Consider the following 17,409-nt stretch of genomic DNA (forward strand, 5'->3'; position numbering starts at 1 on the left):
AATTAAGTGACAATTTCTTTGAAAATCTACATCACATCGAAGTAAGTTTTGTACTAAATTAATCTGCAACGTTTACTTAAATTGCTGTTATACCTTAGTGATTATAAATTGATATTATTGATTTTTGCCAATTTTTTGAAAACGAGCCTTCACCGGTACAATTATTACCACTTTTGGACATTTTCTCATATTTTGTTAGACCAAGTAGAAAAAGTCCTATAATGTGATATATATTTATAAACTACTCGCAAAGCCCTTTAATTTGATACCACACACGATATGATCGAGCGCTCGGTTGCGATTTCACTATTTTTAACACGAAAGCCCTCTTAAGAATTTTGTGCATCCGCCTTACACGCCTACAGACATTATTGAGATAATAACCGTAAGTCACAAAAATGGTCACAATTTCGCACTGAAACAGGAAAACTACTGGTTTCAACTATTCGCACTAGCACAATTCACGTCCGATTCTAAACTGTGGGGGAAACCATTCGAAATCCTTGGTTTATCAAATTTAGCATGTATCCAGAAATGTTTAGGTTCGCATGAGTGATTGAGGGACGTTTGTTTGGCTAACAATCCCACTTCGATATTTAGTTCGGTGGCTGGTCTCTCAATGGGCTGGTCGGGAGATGAAACGCAGACCGCTCACGTAAACGTTGATTGGGCGAGTAGTTTTCAAGAGAAACAATTTAGTGTAATCTATGTGAAACGACAAAAATCATGGCAGACTTTTAGAAGAAAGTTCCCACTGACACTAAACGCCACCCTAAAAAGATATCCTTGTAAGTGTACACAAAACGTTCTAACAATGTATATATAATGTAAGTACCTACGTCCACAATGCGGCCGAGAACTTTGTGATTAATCACCTAGCCCCCACTTCTACGCTAATTGTTTTACTGGTAAAGTTTAAACCCGCTAAATGTATTCTATCTATCAGAACAGAAGTACCAAAACAGTCACATCTGGCAGTCAAGTATGGTCGCGCGATAAACGATAAAACAGCAAGCCGTCCCTATCGCACTATTTGTAAGTGCGATAGGGACGGCCAGATGTTTTATCATTTATCGCGCGACCTTACTTGCCTGCCAGTTGCCGTAGCCGAATGGCATTTCTGCGACGCGAAATGAAAACGAAACGCTGCGAAAGGTAATCTGGCTCTGTCGCGCCAATACGCGAGAGCGATAGAGATAGATATCTACGAGCGTTTCGTTTCGTGAGCGTTTTGTGCCATTCGGCTACGCACCCAGATCAGTATAATATTGTATGTTCGATGTTTTTTGTCTACAGAAAAACGCAGGGTTTCCCAAACATTTTCTTGCATTCAACGTCGTAAGTACACAAAAGATTCGTCAAGCGTCGACGTCAAGCCATTCGTCACTCAAGAGGCGTGGCCTGCTTGACATGTTCGGAAAACTGTTGTGATACATTTCGTAAACCTTTTCAAAGTTGTTTGTGTATGGTAAACTAAGGTCGAATGTAAAGACAACAAAATGGACAATATCATCATCAAAACTGCCTTTATCATTGTAGAGAGTATGGACCCCACACAAATCCTTAATATGGGTATGGTGTCACAGCGCAGTTGCGTCAAGCAGGTGCCAATTCCGTGTCATAGAATTGACTAGACTCCGATGCGATGCTCACGAGACTCAACATTTTTCGTAGACAGAGAAACAAACATGTAATTTGAAGAAGCCACATATTTTAGGCATGAATTTTCCTCGCTTCGTGCTTTGTAGCTAAACAACTTCATTGTCTACTCCAGTTACAAGGAGACAGAACATGAAACTAATCGATTATTACTGAATACCGAAGCAGCAGCAACATTTATATATTCACTGCCTATGTGGAGGTAGACCTTATACCAACGGCGATATGATTTGTAAAAATTATTTTTCTACTCGTCGACTATAATCTGTCAATTAGGACACCACAGACTAAACTATAAGTGCTAACTTTTCAGTGTTGGATGCTCTATGTCAGTTCCAACTCAACTATAATAATCTCATTATAGTTGACTTTTAGTTAACTGTAATAATTTCAAAAATAGAACTTCATACAATTTCTGTACTAATTTGCGATACCTGGCAAATTTTTCTGCATTTGAAACACATTTTTTTTTATCTGTCGCATTATCGGCCAATCAGAGACGGTTATTACAAACAATTGGTTGCTAGGTAATTCGATGTTGATACAACGGTGAACGACGCTATTAACATTAATTTTAACTTGCATGAATATGAATGATGATATATCTGTCCATTGATGATGAAGATGATGACTCGTAGAAAAAGTATTGTATACAATAGTGATATAATTAAGCTTTTCACTCTCGTACCTTTTAGGTCACTCAGCAAGCTTCGTGGCCTAAGCATGGTACTCGACTGAAAAGCTTCGTATTATATCACGATTGTATAAAATACTATTTTATTATAAACTGAAATAGATACCATACACTAAAGAAAAAGCGATCAAGCCCACTGGCAAAAATATTTCATAAAATAATTTGATTTGTTCCCTACTATTTTATTTTTAAAAAGTAGTAGTCGAAAATATGAAATGTTGTCAATTGTCTGATAACAGTGTGGACGGTGGTATGTTAATATGGCTGTCAATAGACAGTACAAGCTTAATGTTTAGTTTGGGGCTAGGCTTAGGTTGATCTGTGTTCCCTGAGAGGTCGACCGTACTGTACGGTTCTACAGAAAACGAGGTCATGAAGGGCCTCCGGAGGTGGTGCTCTGCTTGCGGACTGGTGCTGGTGGTACTGTAGACGAAAAGCGCAAGTGTTCCTGCTACAGCGCAATGGCGGCAGATGAGGGGTAGGGGGTCGTTTAGTGGGTAGACTTGGGGCCTCATTAGCCCTTAACAAGGAGTCCCACATAACCACTTGGGTCCGTCCCAGCACCCAAGTAGTATGCGTAATTGCATTTTCCCCCCTAAACAAAAAAAGGTTGATCAGTGTAAGATGTACCCATAATATTTATTTGTTTTCCTGTAGAGCAAAAAACTGCAAACCGTATAGGATGGCTGCGTACCGTAAAAATAAACCCGCGATGGAAAACTTTGTGAATGCCACTCGTTCCAGTTTTATAACAACGTACAAACTTTAGTTTCGAGCTCCTTCGGGATTTCTTTGATAGGTTTTACAAGTTAAACATACCTACACAAGAAGGGCTTTTCTAAAGTTTTAAATATAATTGAATTTATGATTTGATGACAGCAAAAAAACTAAGACTTTGCCCTTGCAGTTTTCAAACAATGTTTTATTATTACGGTCTTGGCTTTAGCTGGAGACATGTCTCATCTCTTCTATTACACTAGACCCTACTCATAGTGTTGTGTTCCTGCCGGTGAGTAAGGCTGCCAGAGCTCAACGAGGGTGCAGTGCGATCTACGGAAATAGGTACCTTTTATGACATCTTTCAATTCTTATCTTGTAATGTAATGTAATTTAATGATAATAAATAATAATAATATACCTAGACTTGGCTCACGAGATAACCACCATGTGGGATGTTGATTCAACGATCATTGTCCCGATAGTCGTTTCAGCGAACGGTCTCATAGCGAAGAGTCTCGACCAACATCTTAAGAGACTCTCGCTCGGTGGTTGGATCAAGGGCCAGATGCAGAAGGCGGTAATTTTGGACACAGCGCGGATAGTCCGACGGTTCCTCTCTCTGCAGCCCTAACCACCGGCAGCTTGGGCCCTGTCCCGCTGCTGGCGGCACCCTAGGTCAGGTTTTTTATAATGTGTTTATATATTTTGTATTGTTTTGTATGTGGTTTTGTATTTTACTTTTATAATCATATTATAAATAACCTAACATAAGAAGAAAGATAAAGAAAGATAAATAAAGGAAATATATAATAATAATGTAATTTGATTTCTATGTAATATAATGTATTTTTTATTTATTTTTATTTAAGTTAGTGTATATATATAATTATGTTGCTATGCCCTCTCAGGGTTCATGTTGAGACTATATTATACTTAGCCTAAGATCATTATGTGTACACATGAATTGCAATAAAGCATTGAAATTTAAATTTGTTCCGTCTATTGTCTTTGAGTCGTCGGAACCCGACACGGCAAAAGGAGTGTACAAGTTTCTTATGGGTTGGCAACGCGCATGTGACACTCCTTGAGTTGCAGGCGTCTATAGGTTACGGTGACCGCTTTCCATAAGCGAACCGTATGCTTGTATGTCACCGACGTAGTATTAAAAAAAAATTATTGCCCTCTAGTAGGTACCTATTATATGTTCGTTTACCCTTTTTAGGGTTCCGTAGTCAACTAGGAACCCTTATAGTTTCGCCATGTCTGTCTGTCCGTCCGTCCGTCCGTCCGTCCGTCCGTCCGTCCGTCCGTCCGCGGATAATCTCAGTAACCGTAAGCACTAGAAAGCTGAAATTTGGTACCAATATGTATATTAATCACGCCAACAAAGTGCAAAAATAAAAAATGGAAAAAAAAAATTTATTAGGGTACCCCCCCTACATGTAAAGTGGGGGCTGATATTTTTTTTCATTCCAACCCCAACGTGTGATATATTGTTGGATAGGTATTTAAAAATGAATAAGGGTTTACTAAGATCGTTTTTTTATAATATTAATATTTTCGGAAATAATCGCTCCTAAAGGAAAAAAAGTGCTTTTTTATATAAATTACAAATACCTTCCTAATACATATTTATAGTTTCCTCTCAAGTATTTCAAATTAATGACAGGCATCAAGACTATCAACAGTCAACATTCTTATGTAGATGGAAATAACGGATTACGTGTCCATATGCTCACTGCTGAAATAATTTCCGAGAAATGCTTTCTAAGAAAGCACTCCAATATTAGAATAACTCGACAGTGACAGAGTAAAAATAACGGGTCGCGATATTCGCAGGCAGGCTTGATGTTAATCTGGATAATCTTTTTCTTATTAAAGCCAAAACTGTAAGGAAACCGGACTAATTCCAATAAGGCCTAGTTACCCTTCGGGTTGGAAGGTCAGATGGCAGTCGCTTTCGTAAAACTAGTGTCTACGCCAAATCTTGGGATTAGTTGCCAAAGCGGACCCCAGGCTCCCATGAGCCGTGGCAAATGCCGGGATAACGCAAGGAGGATGATGATGATGATTATTAAAGCCAAAATTGTAATAGCTGGGTAAGCAGGTGGGATCGAGTTCCAGGGCTCCAGGAGAAATTCACCTTCTGGGCGAGGGGGAAGGGGGGTAATAGGGGTCATGACCCCCCCCCCGGGCCTGGGCCTTTACCACGTGACCCCCCCCCCCCCCCCTGGGCACGAAGCTGGATCCGCGCTTGGTCTTGCTCTGTGGCGCCAATACGGAAGAGCGATAGTTATATGGAAACAAAGTTGACTAAGTATGCTTATACCTCCCTATCGTATCAGAGCCGGAAAGTGGTAACTTTGTTTAGCGCCGCGGCCTGAAATTTGAGGTTTTCAGGCAGGAGGACAAAAAAATTATTATCAGCAGAGAAAAAAGCATGTATGTACGTATTCATTAAAGATCAGTAATCCCAGTACATTTCACTCATTAAATCTATATTCTCAACGCCGCCTAGGGTCAAGCGGGTCAGAGCCAGAGCTTTGATAAATGGCCCGCTATCGGGAGTGTTCGCTCGTCCATCTTAGTCGCCCCACTTTACTCAATGGACGCCAGATTTGGCAGGCTTTTATACGTATACCCGGCTAACAAAAAACACGAGAGAAAAGCCGCTTTTCTGAACCTAGGTAAGTTACCACACTTGTCCAATGGGCCGCCAGATTTGGCGTGCTTTTATACGACGACGGACGACGCTAATATAATAACACTAGAGATAGGTACACGTAACATAATATCAGTAATCAGTATGTTTATTGCTTTCATAGGTTATAAAGGTGATAGTACATTATATTTGGTCAGCTATAAACCCTGAAGGGCACTGAAATTTTTACTTAAATCTAACTTAACTACTATGACTTAAGACTAAGAAATGCATATGACTTTAAACTAAAGAGAAAAAATCCGTTGTTCTAAGCATTAGAGTAACGGATTTTTAAAGTAAGCAAAAAATCGAAAAGAAGTTAGCAAAATGCAGCAATGGATTTCTGACGCCCTTTCAGAGATTCTAAAATTACAATGTCACAAAAAATACATTCTTACGAAACTTTCTCACAATTTCTTATGCGCAATGGAAATAAAACTTTCCAAAAATATTTATCGTGAAAATGAAAAGGACCCGACTCCTTCATTAAACGATCCTTATATTTAAAGAGTCCCAACTTCCGAGTAGATTTAATGGCAGTCCGGCCACGATTAAATCAAATTAGGACAGTCAACTTACCCCTAATCCCAGTCGTTTAATCAACTCAGCGTTAACAAACTTGTAAAGACGATTTACTTTTAATTTAAAATCAAATAAGTAAGGTTGTAAATAAGGGCCATATTACACGATGCAAGGATAGGTACAATAATTAATGGATAGGTGCAATAATTGCAAAACTTGTGCGGTGGAGACTGGTGCCCAAACTAGGTTGAACCTGTGTGTCAGGTCACCAGGTCTCCAATCCTCAGATGTGTATAGCAACGCAGATTACGTATAAATGTGTGTGTGTGTGTGTGTTTCTATTTCACCTTACAGGTCTCATAACGTTTTCAGCGCCAGCATAGTCTAAAGTCTAAGGTAAGAAGCCAGTTTGTGATACACCTTTTACAGGATGTTTTTGTGAGGGAATAAATAGATGCAAGAACTCGTATGCGAGTTAAATAACATTGCGGTTCTATTTGATTGAGCTGTTGAATAGTTTGTAATCTCAACAGTCCGCAATCAAGCTAAAATCGCACGCGACGTTGCGCCGTCTAAATGGGCCTTATGAGAGCAAGTTGATCGACGACCGTATTCCGTAACGCCGTGGCTTGCGTGGGCGACGGCGATGCGACGCATACGAAATCAAAGGTCGCGCGACCGTCGCCCACGCAAGACACGGCGTAACGTGTACAGTCAGCTAAAAAAGTGGTTTACCACTTTTCGAGCTTATGTGTTTTGAATAGAGTCGAAAAGTGGTAAACCACTTTCTTGGCTGACCGTACCTATACCTATAGAGATGCAATTTTGCCAATTAGAGCGCCTACGTGACTCCCGCATATATGCTGCATCTTATAATTGAACTGTTTTGTGTATACACATTGTTTACTGAAGTCCTAGTTGTACCCGTAACTTGAACCCAGAATTTTGATATAGGTACTAACTCGACCGAGAATTAGTTCATCACAACATGGACAAAACTATCAATTTATTCGTCTTCCATAATATTCCAACGATTATAAACGAATCCATTCGGAAGCGATGTATTAATACTGTTAATCATGTACTCGGGTCTCGGACACTCTTAGTTTACGCGAAGCGTGTGAAATCTCCGCGTTATCCAAACAAAACGTTCTTAAAACAAAAACGGCCCGACTTTTATCACAACTCCTTGGCTTTTACGACTTTTCGAAAATGGAACATCTGGTAGATCCAAAATGGTGGATGATAGTAGAAACGCTCAGGCGGTTAGGACTTTATAGAATGGAGCATAAGTATTAATAGTCAGTTTGTTTCGCCTAACTAGACATCTGCTTGGGAATTACTAGCAGAAACACTGACTATTCTGGGATCTTATTTCTTTGTAATAAGTTTCAGATTAGGGTAGTTAATGGTAGCAGACCTCTGGAAAGGTTATCACTCATCACAGTTGTTTACCATCAAATCTTTGGAATTACGAAAATGCGGATTATCTAGTGATTTTAACTTTAAGTATTGTAGTTTTAGAATTATGTTGGAATTATGAGTCTACCACTTACTTAGAGGTCATTGGTTGGTGTTTAGCTGATTGGTAGAAAAATGTACTGACGGATTTAATTTTAAATATTTTAATTTATTTCTAGATACCTAAGTTCTGATATTCAGTTTCACGCAGCCAGGTCATTATCTAAAATAATATTTGACCAATGTTCTCATGTGTTACATTAAGGAAGTGGTTAATTAGGTAGTTACTATAGTTGAAATATCAAAAACTTTAAATTAATCTGTAGAGAACCACCAGAAGAAAAGCAAATACAATTTTGCTCACGATGAAATGTAGAGCCTCACTTTTACTCAGTCAATTAAGTAAGAAAAGTAGTTATAATATAGTCATAACAAGATAAAATTAACATACCTACAATTTAGTAATTAGTGATAAAAATTAAGCACAATATTTTCCTACCTATACCTTTTCTTCCCCGTTTCCTCTTAGATGAAGTTGGCAACCACATGAGTTCACTGTTTTGTGCACCTAGGATTTCCATTTCTCACGATATTCAGTTGTCCCAATAATAGGCACCTATACAAGTCTTACACAATAATTCCTTTGGAACTGGGCCTTTTCAACAAAGCCTTCACCATCAGGCACACAGAATTACACAACTTCATCTAGAATAAATTAATTATAAAGTTATCAGACCAATTTCAAAAGAAGATAGATACACAACAATATTTTGCAACATAGTAATAGTCGCTATGCTTTTGCAAGGCAGATATGTACTGCTCAACGGATATCTTCAATCAAAACTTTGAAGACACAACATATTATGTAATAATTGGAACAACCTTGCACCAATACATGCATTGTTCCATCTCTAAAACTTCAACTATAAACCTTATCACCAGAACCATAAATTAGATAGTTGGTTGGTTGAGCGAGTTCATCGGCACCATACAATCAATTAGTATGGCTAGGGACCAAGTCAATTAAGATCAATGGCAATTGTATAGTAATGATCATAATTGTATGTTTGGGCATTTCGTTTAGAGCGTTTAAGGGGCAATTTATTTGTAAGGGGCCTTTATTTTGTTTGTGGATCTAAATTGTTATAGGTAGATTATTTTTCATGTAATATTGTATTATATGGGCATGTTATGCAGAGGGATGAAAGCAATGTTATAAAACGAGTGGTAAATATGAAGGTTGATGGATACAAGGGTAGTGGAAGGCCCAATACAAGAAAAGATGGATGGAATGTGTGAACAATGATATGAGAGTGAAAGGTATTAATATGGAAATGACGGCTGATAGAGAGGAATGGAGGAAGATGATCTGCTGCGCCAACCCCAAATATAAATGGGAAATGATGAAAATTGTATTATAATGTGTTTACGAAAATCAAGTAAACATACTGGACTCTCAAAGATATGTTGATATTATTTTTTTAATCAGTATATGCATAGAATTAAGTTGTACTTAATTTGAGAATTTGAGAAGTAAAGTAGGGGAATGCCATCAGGACAGTATCCTGGAGCTCCTTATTCAGGAAATTGGGCCGAGCTGAATGAAACATGCAATCTACAGCCTGCCTGTTAGCACACTGTGATTTCTATCATTGAAACCACTTTAGTGAAACTAACAATTAAATTCTGTTAAGTTTGCTATCTCCTGCAACTTCTAAACTGTAGTTTTAGATTAATAGTAAAGGAAGCAATCCTACAAAGACTGCTGCAGTCCATTACTTAGATTGCCCATTAAGTAATTATAAAAAGGCTTAGTAAACAATTAATTTATTTAAAAAGAGGTAAGTTGGATATAAAATATAATATATGAGGCTGCTATGCAACTTATGCGTTAGAGAAATATTAGCCTAGTCTTTGAAAATCATCTACTTTAAGTTTCTTAAGAAACCAAAGCTTATTTACAGTGAACCTGTTTGTTATTAAGTTTTGAGGCAAAAAAGCAACACCCAAAACTTCAAAACGACTCTATTTAATGCAAATTAATAGCAAGTAGAGTTATAACTTCCTGAGACTTTAACCTTACATTTTACAATGTTTATTTCAAGGTTGTGTCCACACAAATGTTTTATCTAGACATAATACTAAATAAACATGTTTACTTTGCATAATTAGAAACGAATATGGTTTAAAATGTATAAAGTATGATAAGATTAAATAATAATGCAGTTGACAGATTATAAACCTGCTAACGAGTTCGGTAGGTCAACAAATATTACGTTATCTCAGCATACTTAAATACTGCCAATGTCAAGCCATTGTAAATATTTGACTCCTCAAGTTATTTAATCAATTTAATATTAATGTTAAGTAAAAAAGGAAGCAGATTCTAATCAGAACTCAACAGGTGAATTTTGCGCAATAGTACCTAATAAAAATAAGACCGGTATAAAAAGTACCAAGTCATATACGATACATGAGCACATACTCAAGTAGTGTTAAAACTTGCAAATGCATAAATACATAAATTTAGTGTAAACACAAGTCCAGTACGAGGCCGAATAGGTTATTCTACATGACAAGTTAACAATTCCAATAAGAAGAATAAAGTTAACAATAAAAACACCTTTTCCGAACCACCGTCTGACATCGAGAAATAAAGTGTTTAAATAGCGGCTTACCCTTATCATACACCTCTGGCACACACTAGATGATAACACATAATCACTAGAACGACAGTTTGTGATAAATAAAGGATTTAAAGCGATAATTCGAGAAAAAACATGCAAACTTAGATTTCCGAAATACGACAGTCGTCGACAGGAGAGCCGACGGCGCGCTACTGCATGGTGTTGCCACGCTACTGACATGTCCACTCCACGAGTCAAACCACGATTACCCGAAAAAAACGATTAGATTTTTTTATGATACGTTTATTGTTTCACAAAATGTTCTGGACACAAAATACGAACAAATAAACATAAATAAACATTACAAAACACACTTAAAAATCGATTTATGACCATAGCTTTAAATATTCCTTTCATCGCATTCTCAAAAATTGCGGCAAATCTCAAATCAGTTTAGAAGGATTCGTTGATTAAATTATTTCCATTTTTGCATGAATACTGCAGCTATACCATTAAAATCCTCGGTCGCTTGTTCCTTATACTTCTCAATATTGCGTCTGATTCTTCTACAAAGTTTCATATAAATGTTATCTATAACGGAATCACTCTTTTTGTTTTTAGACTTGCTGGTTTTGGATTTTAATTTCAGCGAAAATTCTTCCATTTTCTAGCTCTAATATTAGAGCTAGAGCGGCTTTTACTTCGGATTTTGTCCGATTTTGGATTAGATCCTGTTCTGACAGATTGACAATGACATAACAAACAATACATGTGATTTTGTTGAATAGTTTATTAAAAAAAAAAGGTAAGTATTATATCAAGTTGGTATGTTTGACGAAAGTGGAGCAGGAAAACCTGCGTGAAATTACCTTTTCATAAAAACGCATTTTTCATTTATTCTTTTCCAAAAATGACCCTTAACTCTATCGCTTCAGAGTCTACTTTTGGGAAATTGGGACTACCCGAAAATTTTAGTATATATACTTTGTCAAACAAGTCTGTCAGTAAATAAGAACAAAGATAACTATATGCATCCTTTTCTTTAGGGTGCTATAGAAAGGGATACCTATAGTTTTCTTTGTTCTTATTTACTGACAGACTTGTTTGACAGAGTATATATAAGAAGGTTGACTGCCTCAAGGCGTTAAGTCCGCCATTTGTACTCTTTTTAGGGTTCCGTACCAAAAAGGTACAATAGGAACCCTTATGGTGCGACTCTGTCCGTCTGTCTGTCCGTCTGTCACATTCCTAAATATCTCGAGAACTACTAATGTTATCAACTTGAAATTTGGAATAGTTGTGAACATTGTAAACCTCTACAAATAGAAAGTATAATTTTTTTAAATACATTAATTTTAATTGTAGAAAATGGCCAAAATGAAAGGGGGCAAACTGTAAATTTCAAGTTACTAGGTCAAGTGGGGTATCGTTGGAAAGAGCTCAAATTGAACGTAAATAAGCTATTTTTTATAATTTTTTTGTTGTGGAAAAAAAATGAATTTTGAAGGAAAATGTAAAAAAAAATACCGTTCCCCCCCCTTATCTCCGAAGTTTACCAACGAAAAATTATGAAAATTTTAGTGAACATTGGTTTTATGCTAAATATTACAGGAAAAGTATAATCGTGTTTGTATTTTGAATACTTTTTTTTTTATTCACAAAAATTTACCCACCCTTGCGGATGCATATCGTACTTAAAATTAATACGAGATGTTACGTAAACCATCTTCTGTCCAATAAAGTAAAAACTGTTTAAATCGGTTAACATTATAAAGAATTATCCCTGAAAAACCAGGTCGCGCAAATTAGTTAGCAAATTGACCGAGAGATGGCGCTATACACAATAATACTCATTAGTGCTTATACTTTTGTCTTCTAGTCAAGTCATTAGAGTTATATGAAAATATGAGATTATTTTTACTAGGTAGTTAATGAAAGAAAATTTGTACGGAACCCTCGGTGGGCGAGTCCGACTCGCACTTGGCCGGTTTTTTTTTGGAAATTTGTGCAATAAAGTTTAAATAAATAAGGTAAGAGCGAAAAAAAATGTTTTTTAGGAAAGATCAGTGTTGTGTTCGAATTGCTGTAAAATAAAATAAAAAGATTTGTATTGAATAATATTTAATATAATTTTATATCATGGGCTATGACCAAATACAAGGCACACAATACACAAATTTTATACATATAGGTATCACCAAGAACCATTTAATAACCATTTATAATCGTCCTTGGTATCACATTACAAAACAGACTTTTAAAATGCGGTTCATCAACATAGCTTGAAATAAGATCGTAGATTTTTTTTCTTTCATCGAATCCTCGATAACATAGAAGGCTCCGTTGATTATCACATTTATTACCAGACAAAAAAATTCGTGAGAAACTGGTCGTTACCGCCCGCCCGCTTGTATGGCGGTAACCCGCCCAGCGGGTTGTCCGGTATCTGAGCAAAGTTCAAAGTGCCTACCAGACGGGTTCTCGGTTGCTTTCATTTCATTTTTTCATTTCATTTATTCAGTAACAATATACATTGTATTCGAATGTCTATAATATAATCCTTAATTAACAATACACTATTTTACAATAAATATAATTATATTACTTACTACTAAATTACATTAAACAAGCTACTATTCATCAAAATTTGGTTTTAACTATGTCATAACATTATTATATTTATACAATTATTGAGATCATTTAAATAAATAACAAACAATGATTTATTGAATATTAAGAAATATAGTTACTCATCTTTATCATTAATGAAGTCTATCACAGAATAGTAACACTTTTTTATAAGAACTCTTTCAGTCTTGCATTGAAAACGTGATTATTGGTAATAGTTTTATATTCCACTGGCAGTCTATTAAACAAGAGAACGCTCTGATAACATGCTGCATGTTTCACGATGTTTAGTCTTGGCACTATCCTATTCGACACATCCTTCCTTCTAGTTAACAATCTAGCATTCTGCTCATTCTGGCTTTCATAATGTAGTATATGTTTAATAAAGTCCGTTAGAAGAACGAGTATATACAAACAAGGCACTGTCAAAACCTTTAATCGCAAAAAGTGTTCCCTACATGATTGATACTGAGGAATGCGCACTATGGTTCTAATTGCCCTTTTCTGCATCTTAAACATTTCATCCACGTTATATTTGTAGCTATTTCCCCAGAGTTTTATGCTGTAACGCAATTTGGATTCGACTAAACTATGATAGACCATTTTAAGGTGTTTAGACTGGACTTCATCGCGTAGACTGCGGAGGGCATAGCAAGCAGAGCTTATAGAGTTTCGCAGTGCCTCTATCTCATGCCTCCAGTTTAGTTGGGAGTCTATCTGGATGCCTAAGAATTTGACACTATCTGTCTGTTCTATTTTTATTCCGTTAATACTAACATCCAATACATCAGCCTTATTTGCAGTCGCCGATAGGAGCATAACATTGGTTTTGCTTGTATTTAGCTTTAGTTGGTTGACCCCAAACCACTTACTAAAGGCTCGTAAGGCTGCGCTAACATTACTGTTTAGTTGCACCATGTTGTTGGCCGATATAACGGCATTTGTGTCGTCGGCAAATACAACTAGCTTGGTATTGGGAACAACGTTGCTTATATAGAAAATAAGATCGTTCAGGAATGTAATGAAAAATAAAGGACCCAAAATGGATCCTTGGGGCACTCCTCGTGTCACAGTTACTAGTCTGGACTTGACAACCTTCTCAGTACCCCCTTGAACCGATCTGAGTTCAATAAACTGTTTCCTGTTTCTCAAGTAGGACTCAAACAGTTTTAGGACCTTGTTTCGGACTCCATAATATTCCAGCTTATTTAAAAGAATCGTATGATCGACCGTGTCGAAAGCAGCGCTCAAGTCAAGGAATAGGCCTGCCACCTTGTTTCTATTATTGATTTCGATCACTGTATCATGAATTAACGTATCAATGGCTTCGCTAGTACCCACGGATTTTTGATAGCCAAATTGTCTACTATTTAATACTTTGTGTAAATTTAGGTGCCTCTGTAGTCGCACTTTCATCAACTTTTCAAAAATCTTTGATATGGTGGGTAGCAAGGAAATGGGCCTATAATTATTCGGGTCACTTTTAACCCCTTTTTGTATATGGGTAACACCTTCGCTAATTTTAACTGATCTGGGAACACACTTTGTTCATAACATTCGTTAAAGAAGTTTGCGAAAGGCACAGCTAGCAGGTCTATATTTTCTTTAATTACCGTGATAGGTATTTCGTCATGGCCCACCGAAGATTTAGGTGCCATTTCTTTTACTAGCCTTGAAACTTCTAGCGGGGTGACACTTTCGTACTCCATGCATTTTTCAATTTTAACTGCATTTTTCTGAAGTAGTTCCGTAGCTGAACTATAGTTTATCGACACGTTATCCTTACTATGGTCGAATATTTTTGAGAAAACGGCTGCCTGATCTTGTGGATTAATAATTATTCTATCCAATTTAAGTGGTACGCATTCTTTTGATTTTACTTGTGTTTTATTTCTGTGTCTGTTGACTACTTTCCAGATTTCTCTACTTGAGTCACCTGCCCTATTTATTTGAAGCTGTACTGCATTCCTTTTCGCATTTCGTATAACTCTCTTATAGAATGTAAGATACTTATTTCTATAATTTACGATCGATGAGTCACAGTTTTCCTTATCTATCGTATTCAAGAATCGCTTCATTTTACTCGAGATTCGTATACCCTTAGAAATCCAGACTGCTTTAGGATCTTGTTCTTTTACCAGCTTTTTTTTCTTTTTGAAGCAGGATTTATAGCCATCCACAAATTTCTTAAGAAACGTATTGAAGCGTTCGTTGCGAAGCTATTTCCATCTCTGCATGAAGACTGTGGCCGTAGCTACCCCAGCAATATCATCTGTTACTTTATCTTTATACTTGTCCACATTCTTTTGAATTTTTCTAAATAATTTCGCGTAAAGTCTATCTACTAGACAATCACACTTTTTGCATTTGGATTTGCTGGTTTTGGATCTCAATTTCAGTGGCAACTCTTTGAAATCTTTCATTTTTATATTAGAACTTTAATGTTTTTCAATTTTTATACTGAATTTTTCTTTGGATTTTGATTGATTACTGATTTGACAAAGACATAAATGACTTATTTTTTTGTAGAATTGATTGAAGTATCTTATGAATGAAACCTTTAATTCTATTAAAAAAGAATATATTTAAAAGTTAAGCCCTATCTCCGTGCACTATACCTACTACCAAATTTATTCAGCCTGGCCTGCACATTTTGCTGGAACACTTATGAATACCTATACGCTCAGGATTCAAAAAAACGTCCTCGACGTTATTATAACTTTGCTCCCAAGTTTTAGTTAAAAGTTAGTGTGGTTACCGGACACAGAAAATTGCAAATCCATACTAATATTGTAAATGGGAAAGTGTGTGTGTCTGTTTGTTTGACCGTCTTTCACGGCAAAACGGAGCGACGAATTGATGTGAATAAGTGGAGATAGTTGAAGGGATACGAGCGGAGCCGCGGGCAAAAGCTGGTATTATTATAAATACAACATGAAAGCACTAGAATAACATTATTATATTTTTTTTTGAGCACAGATATTTGTTCCTGAGTCATGGATGTTTTGTATGTATATAAGTATGTATTTATCTATTTAAGTATGTATATCGTCGCTTAGCACTCATAGTACAAGCTTTGTTTAGTTTGGGGCTAAGTTGATCTGTGTAAGGTGTCCCCAATATTTATTTATTTTCACCCTAATGCGTCAGTCGAATGGCTTACGGAAGGGTGCGTTCAGGGGTCGAAGCTACTGTTGAGGTATATTGTCTACAGGGATGTGACCTAGAAACCTTGGGGACACGTGTAATGAGGGTTCCGTGCTTATTTAACGATGCTAGAATATATATAGGACAGATGATGTATCACCTTGTAACTACAAGCCGATTTATAATGTCGAGCGCTCGATTTTACCCGAAAATCTGAGGCAAAAACGAAATATCTACTAGCTCGCAAAACCAGCGGTAAAAACGCATTTTATACTATTTTTGACCTTGAATAAAGTAAATTAACTGCTTTAGATGGTGTTTAATTTTGATACGCACTACTGGAAAGTGATAAACGTCTTTTTTGCGATTTCCTCACTCGTGCGTTTTTACTCTTTTTAAAAAACTCGCAAGCAGGATTCTTGTATCGTAATGTACCTACTATTTTAAATACCTACAAGTAATTGAAATGCTATTGATATTGGCGACTCTTTTTAAAATCAAAGTAGAGATGTATTGGACTTTTAAAAAAAGTAAGATGTATTGGACGAGCCTTTGAAGCCTAAAAATTTAACACTTTAAGTTCTCGCGCTTTGTACACATATTTAAAGTCACACACAGGTCGAACGCGATTAATTAACATTAAAAAAAAAAAAATTACTTAGTAAGTGCCTATTTTTGATTATGATTAGACACAGTTTGGCAAATTCGAGTAGAAATTAGAAAGTGGCAACATCGTAGTGTCGTCCCGTTTTCGCTCACTGGTTTGAAAGGGATGAGACTACAATGTTGCCAGTTTTTAATTTCTACTGACTTTGCCAGACTCATTTTGTGATGTCTGCCCTTGTAGTAAGGATTACAATTAAATGTGCTTACAGCTAAAAGTCCGTTTTCACCGGATGTCGGAAGGATTTCAATGGAAAAAATCCAAGACCCCGCCAGTAGGCCTAACACATGATTGCCGCGAGATAGACTACCCGTCCTTATGTCATTAATACAGTTAGAAGAAGACGTGTCATCTATCTCGCGGTGACATACTCTCGCGGCCATCATGAGCTAGGCCTACTGTAATGTATGGGTTATCGGTCCTACAACCGATATCGGATCGGATAATATGAAAACGCACTAACAGTGTTGCCGATGGTACAGTCAACCAATTGGAACCCTAGGCCACTGTAGAACTATGTCATAGTGACGTTATAAATTAGATTGTAAGAAATCTCTTACTGCTTGTCATTTTGACATGGTTGTAG

The 17,409-nt window shown here is 36.7% G+C and overlaps 1 protein-coding gene across 1 annotated transcript in view; it reads right to left on the bottom strand.

Moving 5' to 3' along the window:
* LOC125237462 (inositol 1,4,5-trisphosphate receptor) overlaps window positions 1-10,447 on the bottom strand; it is a 136,469-nt gene extending 126,022 nt beyond the window's left edge. Inside the window, 1 exon segment of the mRNA XM_048144561.1 lies at window positions 10,436-10,447. The gene's annotated coding sequence lies outside the window, so the exon portion shown is untranslated.
* Window positions 10,448-17,409: the final 6,962 nt, after the last annotated feature.

Source organism: Leguminivora glycinivorella, chromosome 21 (genome assembly GCF_023078275.1).
Source record: "Leguminivora glycinivorella isolate SPB_JAAS2020 chromosome 21, LegGlyc_1.1, whole genome shotgun sequence".
Lineage (NCBI taxonomy): Eukaryota > Metazoa > Arthropoda > Insecta > Lepidoptera > Tortricidae > Leguminivora > Leguminivora glycinivorella.